Genomic DNA, 20846 nt, shown 5'->3' on the forward strand with positions numbered 1-20846 from the left:
CATCTTTTGTTTTGCAATTCAAAACCCACACCTTAGCCAGCCAGCTCAGAGGTCCAGCTTAAGGAGCTGTTTGTCCAAATACATAAGTAGGAACTGAGGTGAAATTACAAACCTAGACCAGGCTTGAGACCACCTGCCATAGATTGCTTTATCACAACAGAACACTCGGGTAGCAAGAAGTTAAAAACCTTGTGTGGTAGACTGATTGCCCAAATGCTCACAATCTCTACCCTTCCCCGTCTGTGCTCTTTACCAGGTAACTTGTGGGCCCTTCCACTCTGATTTTGAGCTCAGGCAGTTGACTTGCTGTGTCCAGTGAGATGTCATAGGGTGACCAGCTGCTCTGGTTTGCTTGGAGTTCAGGGTGTTTCCTGGATGTGGGATAGACTGGGAAAATCAGAATGAGTTGGTTATCCTAAGAAAGTGGCAAGCAGAGGCTGAAAGCACTCTTTCACTGATGGCTCTTGTCCTTATCCTGAAGACTCCAGGTTAGCCTGCTGGATGAGGAGCAACACACGGAATAGAGCTGGATTCTTCCAGTTCTTCCGGCCAATGAGTTTTAGATCAGCTGATACTTAGTGGACTGCAACGGCATTCATGAGCTCAGCCAGATCAGTGGAAATCCAAAGACTCCTGAGCTGGATAAATCTCTGTTGTTGCATGCCAATGAGGTTTTATGGTTGTTTTATATGCAGCTTTATTGTGTAATAGATAAATGACATACCAAGTTACATTTATTTAACATATAGAGGCATTATTTTGATTTATTGATGAATTAGAAAATAAAGAGTGGAAAGGTCCTTAATCTGTAAAATCTGACCATTCTAAGTCACTGTGTTTGAAATTATTTTATTATTTCATTCATTTATTTATTTTTGAGATGGTGTCTCCGTCTGTCACCCAGGCTGGAGTCTAGCGGCATAATCCTGGCTCACTGCAACCTCTGCTTCCTTGGTTCAAGCACCTCTCCTGCTCAGCCTCCTGAGTAGCTGGGACTACAGGCGTGCACCACCACACCCAGCTAATTTTTGTATTTTTAGTAGAGATGGGGTTTCACCATGTTGACCAGGCTGGTCTTGAATGCCTGACCTCTTGACTTTGTAATCCCAAAGTGTTGGGATTACAGGAGTGAGCCACCATGCCCAGCCTGAAATTATTTTATAATTTAGATATCATTATATTCATATTACCAGATGATCGAATTGACCATGATTTTTCAGGATATAGCTGAAAAGTCAGAGACGTAGTTTAGTAGAACTCCACGCACAGAGATTTGGGAATCATTTCCCAATAAAGTCTGTGTCTTGTGGCTTCATGGCTGTTGGTGGTTCTATGTGAATTGCTTTTTTTTAAGATTCAAATGGATTTGCCTGGCAGGCACTTGAAGATATTAGTCTAAATCTCAGAAACAGAATATGATCTGAAGCTCTAAATTTGTGATAGTCAATATAAATACTCTAGAGTTACTGGGATAAATATGGTAACTGTAGCTAAAAGCAAAGATAAGATCCTAGGGAGAAAGGATAAAGTTAGAAGAAAGAAGAATCTGTAATCGACCTTGAAGTATACCAATATGTGTAAAACCAGGAATTGATCATTTTTATTTTCTAGAAAGTAGCTTTTCTTAGGGTTCCAGAGTTACTCCCATAGATTCTTCCCAGTCACTACTGAGTCCCACCTGGTTTCATAAAACATGAGTTTTTGAGGATTTGAGCAAGGTTGAAATTTTCTTCAGCAAGATTCAGCAGTCCAAGATCAAGGCAGAGAAAACAAATATTTCCCCACTTAACTATGAGACTTGGTCAAGTTGTCGAGGAAATTGACAGACTAGCCAGAGAGTAGATAACATGAACAATCTGTTCAGTGAATGCAGCTGGGGAAAGAAAGCAAAGAAGGATGTGGTAGTCTTGAAGAATAGATGTGTATTACATCACTTAATGAGGTCAAATAAGGATGGTATTGAGTTTATGAGAAATATGAAGAGATCAGAAGTTTCGGCTAGGACCTATGATTTTGAAGTATACTTTAAAATGATACATTGTAAGGAATTATAAAGCTCTAATTCTGTCAAATAGATGAGAATTAATTTCTAATGATTCAATGAAGCTGAAAATGGTAGAGTGCAAAGTTTTGAAGAACTGATTGTTAGAATGACTTTAGACCATATCTTTCAACTATTAATTTTTCTGGGTTTAGAAGAAGGGACTTTAGAATAATGAAAATGCTAAGACAAAAGCTCATAAGCATTAGAGTTTTATAGAGTATAGGGCACCGTTGATATTTTGTTATGAGAATTGAAACATTTACTTATATTCCAGCCAGAAAACCAATTACACCTGCATTGTGGCCATCTGCGAAAGAAACTGAAGGGAAAGCCACAGTTTTTGTTTTGATTTTTAAAATAATGAATTAAAATCTGCTGAACAAAACGGCATATGAGTCCATGCTGATATACAATAAATGACTAAATTAAAAGCTTAATAAGAAAGGCAAAATTTAAGTGCTTTCAAAACTTCTCCCCACGGAATACCACTTTGTACGCATTATGGTGGCCAAAAATAAAATTTAAAATACTGGACTATTGCAAGTTTTGAAAAGAATATGAAGCAGTTGGAATGCTCACACACTGCTAATGAGAATACAGAAGGTGCAACCACATTGGAAAACAGTCTTAAGTCATTGAACTCCACACTTAAATTTTATTTTAATTAATTATGCCTCTATAAAGCTGACCCAAAAAAGGAAAAAGAGAATTGTCCAAAACACACAAATTTAGGTGAAAAAATATTCTTCATTAAATACTGGTTTTAAATGTACTTTTAATTGATAAAAACTATATACATTTATCTTATACAGCATGTTTTGAAACATGTAGACACAGTGGAATGAGTCAGTAGAGCTAATTAATATATGCATTACCTCACATAATTTTTTTGTGGTTAAAAACACTGAAAGGCTAGTCTCTTAGCAATTTTCAAAAATAAAATGAATTAACTATAGTCACCATGTTGTACAATAGACCTCCTGAACTTACTTCTTCTATTTAACTGAAATTTGTATCCTTTGACCAACATCTCAATTCCTTCTCACTCCCCGGCTCCTGGTAACCACCATTTCATTCTTTATTTATATGACTTCAACCTTTCTAGATTCCACATATGAGAGAGATCATAAAATATTTGTCTTTCTCTGCCTGGCTTATTTCACTCAACATAATGTTCTCCAGGTTTACCATGTTGTCATACATGACAGGGTTTCCTTTTTTTAAAGGCTAAAGGGTAAGGATTCTACTGTCCACGTATATAACACAATTTCCTCATCCATTCATTAGTTATTAGATACATGGTTTGATTCCACATTTTGATGATTGTGAATAATACTGCAATGAATTTGGGAATAAACATATGTTTCCAACACAACTGCTTTTATTTCCTTTGGAAACATACTCAAAAGTGGAATTACTAAATCATATGGTAGTTCTGTTTTTAACTTTTTGAAGGACCTTTATGATCAAAGAAACTTTATTATGTTTTCCATAATGTCTGCCCAAACAGCTATTTGTATGATTCCACTGAGGATAGGGCCAGCCTTTGCCTTCTAAGAGGTTAAAGTCTTAAGGTTGTGTTTTTTCTGTTACGTTGAGAAAGATACATAATTTAAAATATTACATAACCTATATTCATAAAATATTATGTAACTTAAATTATTCAAATACAATTGTTTCCTCTTTAATAACTTTGTACCTATATTTTTTCTCCAATGATAACTTTAAGAAAAACCAAAGCTTGAGTTTTTGAGTGTCTTTTAAGTTGAATGGTGATCAGACTAAAGTGAGGACCACCTCCAGATAAGCTGAGCATGACAAATGAGGCACTGGATGCTTTTCCTTCAGCGCAGCCACGTTTATGACTGCTCCAGCAGCGGCACATCAGTGACCTGCAAGGCAATGCTGAGACAGCCAGCGAAGATGATCCTGATGTCTCCTGTCTTCATCATAGGAAAGCTCTGCATCCTGATACAACCTATCACTGCATCTCTGATCCCATATTCTCCAGAGCATGTCCTGGTTTACACAAATGGTGGCTCTTGGGATGGGGAGATTGTCCTCTCCACCCCAAGCCTTCATTCTCCAATTACACACCTGCACAAATACAGCAGAGTTATACAAGTGCTCAGGCATCCCAGGACTTTCTGCTAATCCCCAGTGAGTGAGCTGAAAAGGAATCAGGATGTTTGCATATATGTAAATTTTGGAGCAGCTTTTTCTGCCAACGCTTCTGGCAATGACAGGTTTTGGGTATGGGGATGACCCAAAATCTACTTGGAGATGTAAAGTGCATCATAAATACAAGATCATAAGTTAACATTTTCTAGACTCAAGGAATAATCTGTGTAAGTTTAGTGAACCAGAAATATTAAACACATTTAATAAGCTTACTACAAACATTGGTTTACAGCTTCCAATAACACTTTCAAATGCTGACGTGGAGACATACATAAATCAAACTGGGAAGAGAAATATCTCTTTGACCTGGAACCCACCAACATTTTAGCACTGATAAATTAACACTGACAGTTAAGAAGGTAGCTGAGGACAGGATGGCCATGATTTGGTTTCCAAGTAAAGTTAGAAGATTCTGCCACTACTGCTGCTGCTGCTGCTAATGGTCTACAAAGTTTCGCTATTTTCTAAACACTGTAATTCTAAGAAGCGGTTTTGGCAACCACTATTTCCAAACAACTGGTAATACTAGTTCAAGATAATAAATCGTGATAAAGAAAACAATGCAATGAGTTCAAAGAAAAAGAGAATTGAAAGTATATTACTGACCACATTGTTTTACATAAATTTTTGAGTGAGATAAGTTGTGATAACCAGATTGTGGTTAATAGGCCTAATGTCAAATGAAAAAACAAATTTAACTTAACCTTTGTAAAGACAAATACAAATTAAAATAAGAAGCTTAATTCTCCCTATTAAAGATAAGGGAAGAAATTCTTCTCCCCTCGTTTGTATCAGAGTATTTACTTTAGAAAGTTTATAATTCTAAATATTTCCTCCTCTTCTGAAGTGTATATTAATTCTTTTGAAGACTAAATACGTCTTTTATCAACTTTATGATGAAGAAATACCTTTCTCAAGGACCTGGGAACCATCTCTTTGAAAGGTAAACATCAGGAGAGATAGCTGTCCTCTCCCAGCTTCTGGAGGAGGGTAGGAGCTTAACATCAGAGGGCACCTGGCTCCAAGCTGCAAAACTACCTCCATTTCTTAAGATAGAAGTTTGTTTTTCCTCTGTATAAAACCAATTAACTAACACAGATGGTCACCCTAATTGCCAGGTGAACCTGGGATGAATTATGTGTGATAAATGGGGCTGTCAAGTCCTTTTACTTGAGGAGTAATTATTGTTCATTTTGAGAACATCTATGGAATGGTTGGATCTGCCTGTCTACATAAAAGGATGAGACTGTTTTCCTGCCTTTGCCATCTCTTAGCAGATTGCCTGTGATGAACATCTCATTCTGGTTCAATGCTTACCGAATAATGAAAGTGGTTTCTTTCTCTGCTACCATTGTGGAGAGCGTTTCTGGGTTGGAAGAAGATTTTGGTTTTAATTATATTTTTCCAACACATTCCACAATTATGAAGAGTGTGCTTTGTTCCAGCAGAACCCTGTCATGAGAGGCTTAAGGAAAATGTGCTTGGTAATTGTGACATTTAAGAGAGGAGGCTTTGCTTTCTTATAAGCATTTGATGCATTGTGGAATGGAGAGACCCTTAGGTATAATTTTAAGAGGCTTGCACCTCAGTACTCTGAGGGAACCCTGGTGCAGGAATGCACTGGGACCTCATCAAGACTTAACAGGCTCACAGGGAACTTGGGACTTTTTGTACCTTCCCCTCCAAGTTGTCATTCTTAGAGTGACATATTACATATCTAGGATGCATGTGTGTGTGTGTGTGTGTATATATATATGTGTGTGTATATATATACACATATCAAGTTTTGAGATATATATATATATATCAGATATATCTCAGATATCTATACCTCAGAACTTGATATGTGTGTAATCAAGTTCTGAGGTATAGATACATAGATAGATATAGATATATATCGTAGCTATGTGTGTGTACACATATATATAATATACTTGATATGTGTATATATATAGACACACATCAAATAGATGATATAGATATATATCAGCACATTTTTCATAATTGTGGAATATGTTGGAAAAAAATGTAATTAAACTAAAATCTTCTTCCAACCCAGAAACCCTCTCCACAATGTAGTAGAGAAAGAAAGCACTTTCATCATTCTAAATATATATTATATTCTCTATAGATATACTCAGTGAATTAACCCAGGAATGGGTTTCTTCAGACCTATGTGGGTAATACTCTCAGAGGACAACTCTGTGGGTTTGGGGTGGGGAGACAACCCCATTGGGAGTCATGATACCAGGCTTCAGTTTCCCAGTTCTCGTATCACCTAGCTGCATGCCCTGTCAAAGGATGAATATATATTATAATACATATTCTCTCTCTCTCTCTCTATATATATATATATATACGTATATACGTATATACATATATATGTATATATATGTATATACGTATATATATATGTATATATATATGTATATATGTATATACGTATATATATATATGTATATAGATATGTGTATATATATATACGTATATATATGCTTAAGGAAAATATGCTTGGTAATTGTGACATTGAAGAGAGGAGGCTTTGTTTTCTTACAATCATTTGATGCATTGTGGAATGGAGAGACCCTTAGGTATAATTTTAAGAGGCTTGCACCTCAGTACTCTGAGGGAACCCAGGTGCAGGAATGCACTGGGACCTCATCAAGACTGATCATTCTCTCTATATATATAAAATATATATTATATAATCAGATCAGAACAATATATATAAATAATATATATGATAACTATATATTATGTATATAGTTTTGATCTATATATATATGTGCTATATATATAGTTCTGATCTGATTATATTATGCATATATATGGAGAGAGAGAGAGAGAGAATGATCAGAATTTTGGGGCAGCTAGAGCTCAGCTCTCTGACAATAGCTCTGAAACTTCCAGCTCTAAATGTATTGGGAATGTGAAAAGACTCAATGGGAGAGTCTTCAAGAAAGGAAATAAGCATCTGGTACAAAATACATTGTCTTAAGAAGAGTCACCGCCACCTTACACAGTTTGACAAACTCTCAAAAGTTTTTTTGGAAATACAAATCATTTATAGCTGGTTTTTAAAAACTGATTTTAATATTATAATTTGTTGTGTTTCTTTTTTACATTTAATGATCACTAAAGTAGCAAATGCATCTCAAAATTAGAATATACTATTTATAAAACAGATTTTATTTATTCACAAATCCCATGATACCACCATGAGTTTCTCTGTTTGCATGTTTTTGATGGTATAAACCAGATATTCATGGGTAGGAAAAGAATAGTTCTTCCTATGAGATTAAAGCTCATCCCTTTCCCTGGTTCTAACTTCCCACTTTCTCCTATTGTTATTCAGCTGGGTTACTGTCACGGCAAGCAGGCTTCCCTGATTTGGTTTAAAGCATATTACAGTCCCTAGTTGATCTTCAGGGGACTACTGGCCTCAAGACAAAGTCATAAAACATCAGTCTCTGAAATGAAAACTCTCCAAAGTTGCCTAAAGGTAATGTGATATTGTGGACCTTGTTCTGTAAAATAATCTTCTTCAGAGAGAGGGTTTGCAGATGAGTTGCCGGTCAGGCTTTGGATTCATGAGTGAAACCAGACTCTCTCTCTAATGCTATACCAGAAACAGGTTACCACAAAACACATCTGATCTAGGATACATTTTCATAATAGTGTCTCTTTTATGAGATAAGCTCCTACAAAGCTGCTTTTGGTGACAGGTAGAAACCTATCTATATATTTGAGACAGAATCGTGCTCTGTCACCCAGGCTGGCATGCAGTGGCGTGATCTCAGCTCACTGCAACCTCCGCCTGCTGGGTTCAAGCAATTGTCCTGCCTCAGCCTCCTGAGTAGCTGGGATTACAGGCATGTGCCACCATGCCTGGCTAATCTTTTGTATTTTTAGTAGAGACTGGGCTTCACCATGCTGGCCAACAAGTCAGTATCTCTTCAAACACCTGTCTGTTGCAGGGTCTATAAGGATGGCTCCCAGAACATCTAAACATATGTTCTTGTCATCTCAGGTCACACCCATTTTCCTTTTTCTAATCCTTTACTTACCAAGCAAGTTTCTAAACTATAATTTGGTCTGTGAGTATACCTATCCAGCAGGAAGATGTTCCAAGATGACTAAATATGGCTTACAATATAGCTCCACTTACATAGCAATAAATTTACTATTTCCAGATAGTAGATCAACTGCATGGCTTTGAGTAATGGGAAACCCTCTTCCTCATCCCTTCCAATCTGTGCCAAGTCTCTTACCCACTCTAACCTCCCAATGAACTAATGAAAGTCTCCTTTGGATCACTATCATCAGTGTAGGCTGCTATATTTTACATAGCAGCCTACAATGATGTCTATTTCTACCACCAAATTGGACATCCTTCAACAGCAAGGATTGTTCCACTGATGCCTGTATTTTTTGCAGCAAGTGATTAAAGGGTATACGTTGAACAGAATTAAACTAGATCCCTAGGATCTGACAAGTTATAGATGCAGAAACAAGCAAACAAAAATGCACTTGATCCTGTAAAGCTGAGACCAGATCCTGAAACATCCTGGAGCCCTACCAAAGAACAGCCAGTCCACAAGTGAGACTTGGGTAAATCCCTGGATTCAGCACATTTTACTCTAAGGCTTTTCATAAATGCTGTCAGCTGCACAGCACTCCTACCTCACAGGGGACAGATGTGGCAATATTGAAGGGTCTGTGTGGGAAGTCTAATATAACCAACCAGGAGGACTGAAGTGTTTGCGTATCACAAGGTCTGTTAGTTAAACTCATGGTGAATCTGCTCTAGACTCAGTGAATTGGCTCAGGATTGGATTTCTTCAGAGCTATGTGAGTAATACTCTCAGAGAACAACTCTACAGGGTTGAGATGGGGAGACAAACCCACTGGGAGTCACGATACCAGGCTTCAGTTTTCCAGTTCTGGTATCACTTTGTTGTGTGCCCTGTCAAAGGATGAAGCAAAGCTCATTGGGGCTAAGAAAGCATCACTGAGTTTACTTGCCAGGCAAGAGAAAAAAAACAGTGAAGAATCCACTCGGTAGTTGACAAGTGGAGAAAAGTTAGGGAATTTCATGCAAAGCCATAAGGGTGGAGCTGCCCAAGGCCCTAGGAGCCTACCTCTTGTATCAGCATGACCTGGATGTGAGACATGCAGCTGAAGGAGATCATTTCAGAGCTTTAACAGTCTCACTGGATTTCAGACTTGCATGGGGCCTCCAGCTCCTTTGTTTTGGCCAACGTCCCCCATTTGAAACAGGTGTATTTACCCAATACCTGTACCCCATTGTATCTTGGAAAGAAATAATTTGTGTTTTATTGTACTGGCTCATTGGTAGAAAGGACTTGCCTTGTCTCAGATGAGGCTTTGGACTTGGACTTTTGAGTTAATGCTGGAATGAATTTAGGATTTGGGGGACTATTGAAAAGACATGATTGTGTTTTGAAATATGAGGACATGGGCCAGGAGTGGTGGCTCATGCTTGTAATCCCAGCACTTTGGGAGGCCGAGGCAGGTGGATCACGAGGTCAAGAGATCGAGACCATCCTGGTCAACATGGTGAAACCCCGTCTCTACTAAAAAATACAAAAAAATTAGCTGCCATGGTGGCGTGCGCCTGTAATCCCAGCTACTCAGGAGCCTGAGGCAGGAGAATTGCCTGAACCCAGGAGGCGGAGGTTGCGGTGAGCCGAGATCGCGCCATTGCACTCCAGCCTGGGTAACAAGAGCGAAACTCCATCTCGAAAAAAAAGAAAAAAGAAATATGAGGACATGAGATTTGGGAGGGTCCAGGGGTGGAATAATACAGTTTAGCTGTGTCCCCATCCAAAATCTCAACTTGAATTATAATTCTCATAATCCCCACAATCCCCACATGTCAAGGGAGAGACTAGGTGGAGGTAATTGAATCATGGAGGCAGCTTCCCCCATGCTGTTCTCATGACAGTGGGTGAGTTCTCACAAGATCTTATGGTTTTATATATGTTTGGCAAGCTCTTCCTTCTTTCATTCTCCTTTCTGTCATCTTGTGAAGAAGGTGTCTGGCTTCTCCTTTGTCTTCCACCATGATTGAAAATTTCCTGAGGGCTCCCTATCCATGCTGACCCGTGAGTCAATTAAGCCTCTTTCCTTTATAAATTATTCAGTCTCAGGCAGTTCTTTATAGCAGTGTAAAAATGGACTAATATAGTCAATTAGTACCAAAAGTGGGGTATGGAATTTAGGATCATTAGGCTTATTAAGTATTAAAAATTTGCATACTAGGTAATATTACTGTAGTTGTAATGTTTTCCTTTTGTATTGCTAATTATTTTGCACTTCTATTTCTCATTGTTTAAAAGAAGGAATTGAATAGATGAGTTCTAACGTTCCTTCCAGCATTCTATTAGTCAATTACTTTAAGAAACATTTTAGCAGGGTATTAGCATATACTTCTTCATAGAATAAGTAAATGAGGGCACCACAAAAAATTAAACTTTTAATACTTAAAAACATTGATGGTACATTTGGGAGACGAAGAAAGCAGCTGTATGAGTGAGCTTGGAAGCAGATTCTGCAGCTCCAGGTGAGCCTAGAGGTGACCGCAGCCCTGAGGACAGCCTGACTACAAAGTCCTGAGAGACCTGGAGCCATAGGCACCCACCTAAGCAATGCGAGATTCTTGACCCCCGGGAAATGTGAGATCAGAGTGTTTATCATTTTTAGCTGCTACATTTTGGGGTATTTTTAATGCACTAATAGATAATGAATACAAAAACTGAATTTTAAAATTTTAATTAATTTAAATGAATGCAACCACATATGTCTGGTGGCTACCCTATTGAACAGCACAGGTTTAAAATCATGCTTGCTTTCTGTCACACCTTTCTATTCAAAAATTCAGAGTCTCAAAAAATGAAAAATAAAATAATTTTAACTGCATGTCCCTATAGGCCCACCATATCTATGTCGATGGGTCAGGTTACCTCTATACTTCTAGTGAAAGAGTTGTTGGAATCCCCCCAAGACTTCTTTAGGAAGTAGAAAAATGATACGAAATAGAAACTTCACAAGAATGAAGAATGACCAAAATGGTAAATACACAGACAAATATAAAAGATGTTTTGCTCAATTTTAAAATATAAGTAACTATTTGAAGCAAAAGGAATACAAAGGTATTATGTGGGCTGTAAGAAATTTAGAAATAAAATCAATTACTATCATAGCACAAAGGATGGGAGGGTGAAATGGAAGTACACTGTGGTAAGGTTGTCACATTAAAAAATAAGTTGAATAATATTGTTTGAAGGTAGCCTTTAATAAGTTAAATACGAATATTGTAACCTCTAAAGCATCCATGAGTAGGCCAAGAGTGGAGATGAAATAGAATACGAAAAATAGTCAGAAAGAAGTCTGGAAAAGAAGAGGGGAACAATGAACCGATGAGACAAGCAAAACAAAAAAAGAGCAATATGGTAAATTCAAACCCACGCTCAATGATAATTACCATAAATATTGTTGGACACTCTATTTGAAAGACAGAAATTGTCAGACTGCATTACAAAGCAAGATCCAATGTAATGGAGCCTGGCTCCATTTTTGATGGTTGGCTGCTGATAGCATCAAAACTCACCTTCCCTCTGTCCCTCTGTTTCACATCTGGATGGGAAGAAAGCCCTGGAGCTCCTACTTTGGTACCTGTGGAAAGTTCAAATCAAGCAAGCCCTGATCATCGCAGAAACCTTCACCCTAGTCTCAGCTCATAACCACAATAAAGCCAAAGCCAGTTGACCCTCCTGACTCTCAATCTTGCTTGGGACCCCGCTCTGCTCTCCCCAGAAAGCCTCATTACATGAGTAATAAATCTCGTCATACCCTCTTGGTGCATGTATAGCATCATCAGTCACAACATTCAACGACTTTTAGGTGGGTAGGGGGGGTCTATCCTACTTTCACGATGTGACTGTAGCATCCAATTATATGATGTCTATGTTAAAATTCACTTTAAATGCAATGGCACCTCTAAGACAAAAATCAAAAATGCAAAAAGAAATACCATGCCAACCCTAATATGAAATCTTGAGTAGTTACATTCATATTACACAAATTAAATTTCAGGACAAGGACTATTATCAAGGATGGTGTGGTATTAAGATAATGATAGACGTATGTAGTAGAAAAACAAGGAATTCAGATATAGCCTGTATATTTATATGTCATAAAGTGGCCAAGGTAATTAATTCATTAGAATAAGGAGTTTTGCAACAAATGATGCTAAAACAATTGAATATCTGTATGGAAAACAGTTAATACCAACACTTACTTCACAAAAATTAACTTAAAATCAATCATAGGCCTGAGTATGAAAGTTAAAACTGTAAAACCTCTAGAAAAAAAGATGAAAGTCTTAGCGAAACTAAAACTGGCAAATATTCCTTAAATAAGACACAGAAAAGTAGAAAGCATAAAATAAAAAGTTAAGGAATTAGACTTCATGGAAATTTAAAACTGCTCTTCAAAAACATTATCAGCATGAAATCTATGGATCTCACACAGTACTTGTATTTAGAACACATTAAAAAACAATTACAAGTCAATAAGAAGATCAGCAAAGTAATTTTTAAATAGGCAAAGATTGAACAGATATTTCACAAAATAAGATAGGCATATGGCCAATAACCATAAGAAAAGATGCTCAACAGAATTAGTCATCAAAGAAACGCAAAAATTAAAACCACAATGAGATGCTATTTAAATTATAGCAACTAGAATGGCTATAACAAAGAAGGCTGACCATACTAAATACAGAGCTGCTGGACTGCTCACGCATTGCTGATAGGAATAAAAAATAACAGAACCTCTTTGGAGAGCACTTTGGTAGTTTCATATTAATTGAAACTTACACTTATCATATGACCCAGCAATATCACTCTAAGTATCTACCCAAAAGAAATGAAAACACGTGCTCACACAAAACATGCTCACAAATTTTCATAGTAGTTATTCATAGTAACCAAACACCAGAAACAACATAAATGTCCATTGATGAATAAACAAAATGTGGTTTTCCACATAATGGAATACTGCTTGTCAATAAAAAGTAACAATCTACTGGCATCCCCAAAACATTGATGAATGTCAAAAACATATCACTGAGCAAAAGAAGTCAAAGAAAGTCAAGCACAAAGGGCTACATACTCTATTGTTCCCTTTGTATAAAACCTGAAAATTGGCTAGGTGTGTGGCATGTGGCTGTAATCCCAGCACTTTGGAAGCCGAGGCAGGAGGATTGCCTGAGCCTAAGAGTTTGAGGTTACAGTGAGCTTTGATCGCACCACTGAGCTTCAATCTGGGTGACCGAATAAGACACTGTCTCTATTAAAAAACAAAAACAACACAAACCTGGAAATGGCAAATCTGTTCTATAGTGATGAAAAGCAGGCTAAGGGTTCCTGGGCCAAGGCTGCATGGGTGGTTGCCTGGGAAGCAGAATAAGCAAATTTGGGGGATGGTGCTCTGTATTTTGGTCACTGTGGTGTTTTCATTGCTGTATTCATTTGTCAAAATTCATCAAATCCTAGGCTTTATTTTACATAAATTGTATCTTAACAAAGTTGATAAATATTAATTTTTTACATACTCCTGAACTTTTCCTTACAGAAAAATTCCTATATTACAGAAAAATAATAGAGATATTCTCTCTTTCAGAAAGTGGAGCTTAATCCCTCCCCTAAGAAGGTGGGCTAGACTTCATGACTTGATTTCAAATAATATATAGTACGGAAAGGGAAAAACAGAAACTTTACATTGGAGAAAACTGGCAAACTCTACCTTAACCAAGTGATCAAGGTTAACACCCTAGTGATGTCATGTAGACACCAGGGACCCCCTCACATGATAAAAAGGCATTTCACCTCTGTGATATCCTTTCCAAAAACCCATAACCCTTCCCTAATCATGAGAAAGTAAATCAGGCATTTTCATAAGCACTTTGTATAGACAATCTTATTTAGTTGCCAAAACAACCCCACAAGGCATTACTTTATTGGGTGATCTATCCATTTTACAGATGAAGAAATTAGGATAGAGACAGTCATATGATTTGCTCAAAGTCACATTATTAAGTGGTGGTGGAGCTAGAAATCAAATTCAGGTCATCTGATTCCAGAGTCCACATTTGGCAGCATTTCCCCATCAGAACTCTCATGCATATTCCACACGTTCCACAACACCAGCCACTCTGTCTTCCCTCAGAAGTTGATCACTTCCAAAGAATGTAACATGGGCAGTAGTTTATATTTGACCCACATACTTCTGCAAATGTGATTATCACCATAGAAGCCAAGACAACATTGTCCTAAATTGTCTTGCAAAAAAGAATGCTCAGAGCTCATTCTGGTGAGTTTCTGTTTATTCATAAATACATTCTTATTTATAGAATTTGATCAACTGCAATTTTGTGCAAACTGAAATATTACCAACCTACCTTGAAGCAGATATGAATTACACAACTCATAAGGTATCTCTCAGATGTAAACAAGAAGCAAGAGATTCATTTGAAAATTATTACCAAAGTTGAAAAAAAATTTAAGGGTTAACTCTGAGATTTACTCCTCTTATTCTCCCTGTAATAGATAGTTTTCTATGTAGGCAAACTATAAGGCGAAATTTATATTCTCTAAAAATATGCTAGCTGTGCCATTGGCACCCACCCCCTTATACAAAACAAGTGGAAATCTTTTCAGTCAATTCCCCAAAACAACTAGGACTTCAACCATCCCCAAAAAACAGATTCCAACTTGGCTGCTATTAATAAGTTTTCATCTAAGGATGCTGTGTAGTCCTCAGGATTCTTCAGGTACCCAGTATTAAAGCCCAGCTTTAACTAGCTTAACCAATTACAGACATTTACTGACTGATAGAACCGTGAAACAAGGTGGATCGGGTGTTCTGTGTGTGCATGTCCACGTGTGTGTGTGTGTGTGTGTGTGTGTCAGGGGTGGGGAAGATGAGATTCATCCTTTGGCACTGTTTCTCAGTATTGGTCTCATTTTCTTCTACTGTATGAGGGAAAACTTCCTGCATCATGAGAAGAAGATTATATGACTTCGGGAAATACTTCATCTAGTAAGCCCAAGGAAAGAGAGCTTCAGTCCCATCATGTTTCTATGAAGTCCAAGGCCACATTCTCATCCCTTAAACAGACTACTGTGGTGAAACAGGGACAGTGATTGGCCAGGCCTGAGTCATGTGACCCATTGAGGGCCTTTGGAAGTGATTAGCAACCTTCACCAAGAGAAGGTTTAAACAGCTGCTCCTCTGCTGTTTGCCAGATAGGATACTGCCCAACTACATCACCTGGCTGTTTCCTGATATCCTCCTTTTACCACTTATGGACATGCCCAGCTCCACTGTGGACCCTTGGAAGCCCAAAGAAAGAGATCTTGAATGTTTGGTCAAGGGAGTATGGAATGAAGGGGCTCCTATCTGTAGCTGGTGGGGGAAGCACTGATGAAGGCCCTGAACTATACCTGTGGTTAGTAACACCCCTGCTATATCTGTTTGCTTGTTGGCCCATCCTTACTGCATTTTGATTCCCTGCACTTGCTAAAGGCTTATTACTCACAACTCAGATGAATCACCTCTGCTGTTTCTTTTCTGCCTTTTTTCATAGACTGAGAAGGAGGTGGCCACCTAACTGGTTGGAAGCAGAAGAGCTGGTTTGGCCTTTTCATCTGAAGCCTGAAGTGTCTGGTCTCAATTACTCAGGGGTTTTATGAATGTAGGGTACATAAAGCCTCTTTGTTCCAGCTCTGAGCCTCGTTCTCCAGTTCTTGAGCATCAGAGAAAATGTCACTCAACAAAATGCCCATGAAAATGAATACTTCCCCACTTTCTAAATTCCCTTAAAACACCTTGTTTTCATGCTTTTTTATTTTAACTCCTTTTTGTTTAAATGTCTTCTTTTGAGTATCATTTTAAACATACAATTTTTTTAACTTTTTTATTGTATATATCTGTATACAACCTGATGTTTTGATATACATGTATATAGTGAAATGGTTGCTCCAGTCAAGTAAATTAGCATATATCCATCATCTCACATAGTTACTCTTTTTGTATGTGTGGCAAGAGCACCTAAAATCTACTATTTTTCTCAAAAATCTTATATATAATACATTATTATTAACCATCATCCTTGTCTTGTACGTTAGAGCTCTAGACTTATTCATCCTACCTATCTTCAACTTTGGAAACTTTGACTATGTCTCTCCATTTTCTCACCCTCTCCCTGCATCCCCCCAATCCCTGATAACTACCATTTTATTCTCTTTCTCTATGTATCTGACTTTTTTTATTACACATGCAAATGAGATCATATAGTGCTTTTCTTTTTGTGTATGACATTTCACTTAGCATAATGTCCTCAAGCCCATCCTTGCTGCATGTTGTGGCAAATGGCAGGAACTCCTTCCTTATTAATGGCAGCCAAACAAAAGAAGATCTTTCAGAGAGAGAGAGAGAGAGAGAGAGAGAGAGAGAGAGAGAGAGAGAGAGAGAGAGATCATTATATCTTTATCTACTCATCCATAGATGAACACTTCAGTTGTGCCCATATCTTGGCTATTGTGAATAATGCTACAAAGAACATGGAAGTGCAGATATCTTTACAAGGTGGAAATTTCATTTCCTTTGGATATTTACCCTGTAAGGGATAGCTGGATCTCGTGGTAGTACTATTTTTTATTTAGGGAACCTTCATACTGTTTTCCACAATGACTGCACTAGTCTACATTCACACCAATAATAAATATGCAATCTCTAAAGATGCAACCAGTTTCAATTAACTGTAGATATTTTGCCAAAATTAAGCATGCCCAAATTGTCACAACTTGGCCATGAGAGGCTACTAACCTGGCTCCTTTATCCTTTTAGCATCACCTATTTTTCTTACAACAACATCAGATTACAAATCCCTTCTAAATTTTTCCTGCCCTATACATGGAAAACCTATCTTCCAAAAAAATTCTCATTACTTTTAGTGAATAATGCTGTGTGAGACTAAACTCTAGGTGCTGGAAATCATAAATGATGCTGCTGTGGTATTTAGTGATGGTGCTAGTAATAGACCTGGAGAAGGCTCTCAGGACTCACCTTGCAAACAGGTTTTAGTAAATTACAAATGTTTAGCCCACAAGCAACTAAAAGCTTAATAATAAAAATGATCAACAAAGTGATGGAATTAACCATGATATGCAATTCATTCTTCAGTTAACTTTTCATGATTCAAAGGATAGACCTATTTTACATCACACTACAAGAAACACATTAAGGTACTTGTGGGTTTATTTGTCCATTCTATGAGGAAATGCCATACAACAATTAAACTAAATTTCCATTTGTCAATGTGGTAAAATATAAAACAAAGATTCAAATGACTTAGGCAAAATGCAGAAGAAAAGATACATATAAAATTTAAAAACACAAAATTATATATTTTCTATAGGTACATGTAGATACATAGTAGAAGTAATGCAGGGCAGGCAAGCAGCAAAATTAGGACTTAGCCTGGGAGGGTTCTTGGCTTCACTCAGGAAGGAATTCAAGGATGAACCAGTAGTGTCAGCAAATTTTCTTGAAGTGGCAGTGTACAGCAGCAGCAGACGTACTGCTTCTTGTGGAGCAGGGCTACCCCACCGGCAGTGTACCCAGAGTAGCAGCTCAGAGGAGGTTCTGTAGTCATTTTATACCCACTTTTAGCTATATGCAGATTAACAGGTGGATTATGCAGAAGTTTCTAGAAAAAGGGTGGTAACTTCTGGGTTGTCAGGTCATTGCTATGGAAAGGGTGATAACTTCTGTGTGTAGTCACAGCAAGGATAAACTGACATGGCACACTGATGGGCACGTCTTATGGAGAGGTACTTCCAACACTCCCCTGTTTTAGCTAGTCCTCAATCTGGTGTCTGAGCCCCACCACCCAAGTTAAGTCTTGCCTGCTGAGTCATGTCTGGCCTCCTGCCTCAGAAGGGTGGTAACTTTTCCTTACATTTCCTCACAGAATGGACCTTCATTTCCTCATAGAATGGACAAATAAACCTTCATACTCGGAAGTATGAAGCATGACTGCTGTTACAAACACTACCTTTAGAACAGTAATTAACCTTAGTAATTAACCTAAGGAATAGAAAAAGTACAGGATTGAGTTTAGCTGTATATGTAACATTTCCTGTCTTTGAAAAGATAAATTGAAGCAAATATTCAAAATGTAATTATTTGTAAGATCTGCTAGTTATATATTTTCATACTCATTTATTTATTATACTTTAAGTTCTGGGGTACATGTACAGACTGTACAAGTTTGTTACATAGGTATATATGTGCCATGATAGTGGTTTGCTGCATCCATCACCCCGTCATCTACATAAGGTACTTCTCCTAATCCTATCCCTCTCCAATCCCCCCACCCACTGCTATTCCTCCTATAGCCCCCACCCTCCAGGCCCCAGTGTGTGATTTTCCCCTCCCTGTGTCCATGTGTTCTCATTGTTCAACACTCACTTATGAGTAAGAATATGCAATGTTTGGTTTTCTGTTCTTGGGTCAGTTTGCTGAGAATGATGGTTTCCAGTTTCATCCATGTCCCTGCAAAGGACATTAGCTCATCTTTTTTTATGGCTGCATTGTTTCTGCTTGCCTGAAATATTTGTAGCTAAAAGTAATTTCTAATTGTTGCCAGGCATAAGAAAATGTTTTAAATAAATAGAATATAAAAATATTCCAAAAATAATATTCAAGAAGCTGATGTTGTGCAATGTCACACAGAACTGAGAAGAGCAATTTTCATTATGCTAAAATATTATAAATAATATATGTGCATTCATTAAGGATTCGGCAGGAAAAAAGGACTCACACCAGGTATTGCAGCAGAATGAATATAGCATGAGGAATTCATTAAACAGGTGTTAGGGAACACTGAGGCAACACAACAAGTAACTGTAGACAAGAATGACCACCCTAACGGTGAGGGAACAAAGTGTAATGTTGGGAATATCAGAGCCTAGATATTTGGTAGAGGATCTCTACAGATCTGAAACTCAGATTTTGGAGAGGGCACTGCATAGTTAATGCTGATGTATCTAAAAGATCATGATAAGGTTAGAGGGACTAAAACCAAGCTAGAGATTAGAACTACCTACACTTCCTGGAGAGAAGAACCCTTGCTGGAGTGAGGTTAGAGATAAAGACAAGAGTAGGAAGAAAACAAATAGACTGTGGCTGGGCACAGTGGCTCATGCCTGTAATCCCAGCACTTTGGGAGGCCGAGGTGGGCAGATCACTGGAGCCCAGAACTTTGAAAGCAGCCTGGGTGAAATAGTGAGACCTCGTCTATACAAAAAATACAAAAATTAACCAGGCATGGTGACACACACTTATAGACCCAGCTTCTCAAGAGGCTGAGGCAGGAGGATCACTTAAGCCTAGGAGGTCAAGACCACAGTGAGCTAAGATCATGCCACTGCACTCCATCCAGCCTAACAGAGCAAGACCCTGTCTCAAAAAGAAGAAAGAAAGAAAGAATAAAGTCTCTTCTCCTACCTTCCAGTCTCCCTCTATTGCCCTGAGATTTTAACAAGAGTACTCAGTTAGAACATGAAAAATGAGAACTGATGACTTCAAGTTAGTTTTATTATTGAAAATGGTTTGGGAACTTTTTGGGGTATTTTCTTAGAGCCATAGAATAGAATTTGTACTATCCTCAATGGAAGGAAACTCTGAAGAATTTCATTTTCTGAACATCCACAGTGATAACTCACAATCATTTTAGGTTAAAAAATTGAATGATACCAAGTAGAAAATAATGTTCACATGTTCTCTTAAAAAAGGTAAATTTAAACATTTTGCCACCTTTAGCCCTTTCAAAGAAGAGATGGAGATATAAAAAAATCAAACAAACTGATAACCAAATAAAATGAACAAATGATTTGTATACATTTCTCCAAACAGAGTCAAACAAATGGCAAATAAAGACATTTAAAAACTGCTCAACCTAATTAAATGTAAGGGAAATGCAAATTATAACCACAATGAGATACCACTTTGTACCTACAAAAGTGGCTATAAAGACACGATACTGGATGTTGGTGAGAATTTGAAGACACTAGTTTTAAACACTGCTGGTGGTAATGTGAAATAATACAGCCACAGTGGAAAACAGTTTGACAGTTTCTTACAAAGCTAAGTATTTACTTGTCATATGGCCCAGCAATTTCTCTCCCAGAAATCTACCCAACAGAAATGAAGACATATGTGAACACAAAGATCTTTATTTATATGTTCAGAGCAACATTATTCCTAACAGCCAAGAAGTGAGAAAAATCCAAACATCCAACAAGTAGTGAATCTATAAATAAAATAGGTCTTTTCCATGCAATGGAATACTATTCGGCAATGAAAAAAATTAAGTATCAATACATAGTACAACAGATGAACCTCAAGAACATCATGCTAAGTGCATGACGCCAGACACAAAATACTGCATGTAGTATGATTCCATTTATATAAGATGTAGAAAAGAAAAACTCATAAAGACAGAAAACAACTCAGTAGTACCTAGGAT

General features: G+C 37.6%; 1 protein-coding gene across 1 annotated transcript in view; it reads left to right on the forward strand.

Moving 5' to 3' along the window:
• The window catches only part of LOC135276019 (neuroblastoma breakpoint family member 1-like), a 171992-nt gene that overhangs the window by 100098 nt on the left and 51048 nt on the right, over nucleotides 1-20846 (forward strand). The window lies entirely within an intron of this gene.

The sequence above is a fragment of the Aotus nancymaae genome, unplaced genomic scaffold, assembly GCF_030222135.1.
Source record: "Aotus nancymaae isolate 86718 unplaced genomic scaffold, 86718_ANA_hifiasm-v0.15.2.pri h1tg000020l, whole genome shotgun sequence".
NCBI lineage: Eukaryota > Metazoa > Chordata > Mammalia > Primates > Aotidae > Aotus > Aotus nancymaae.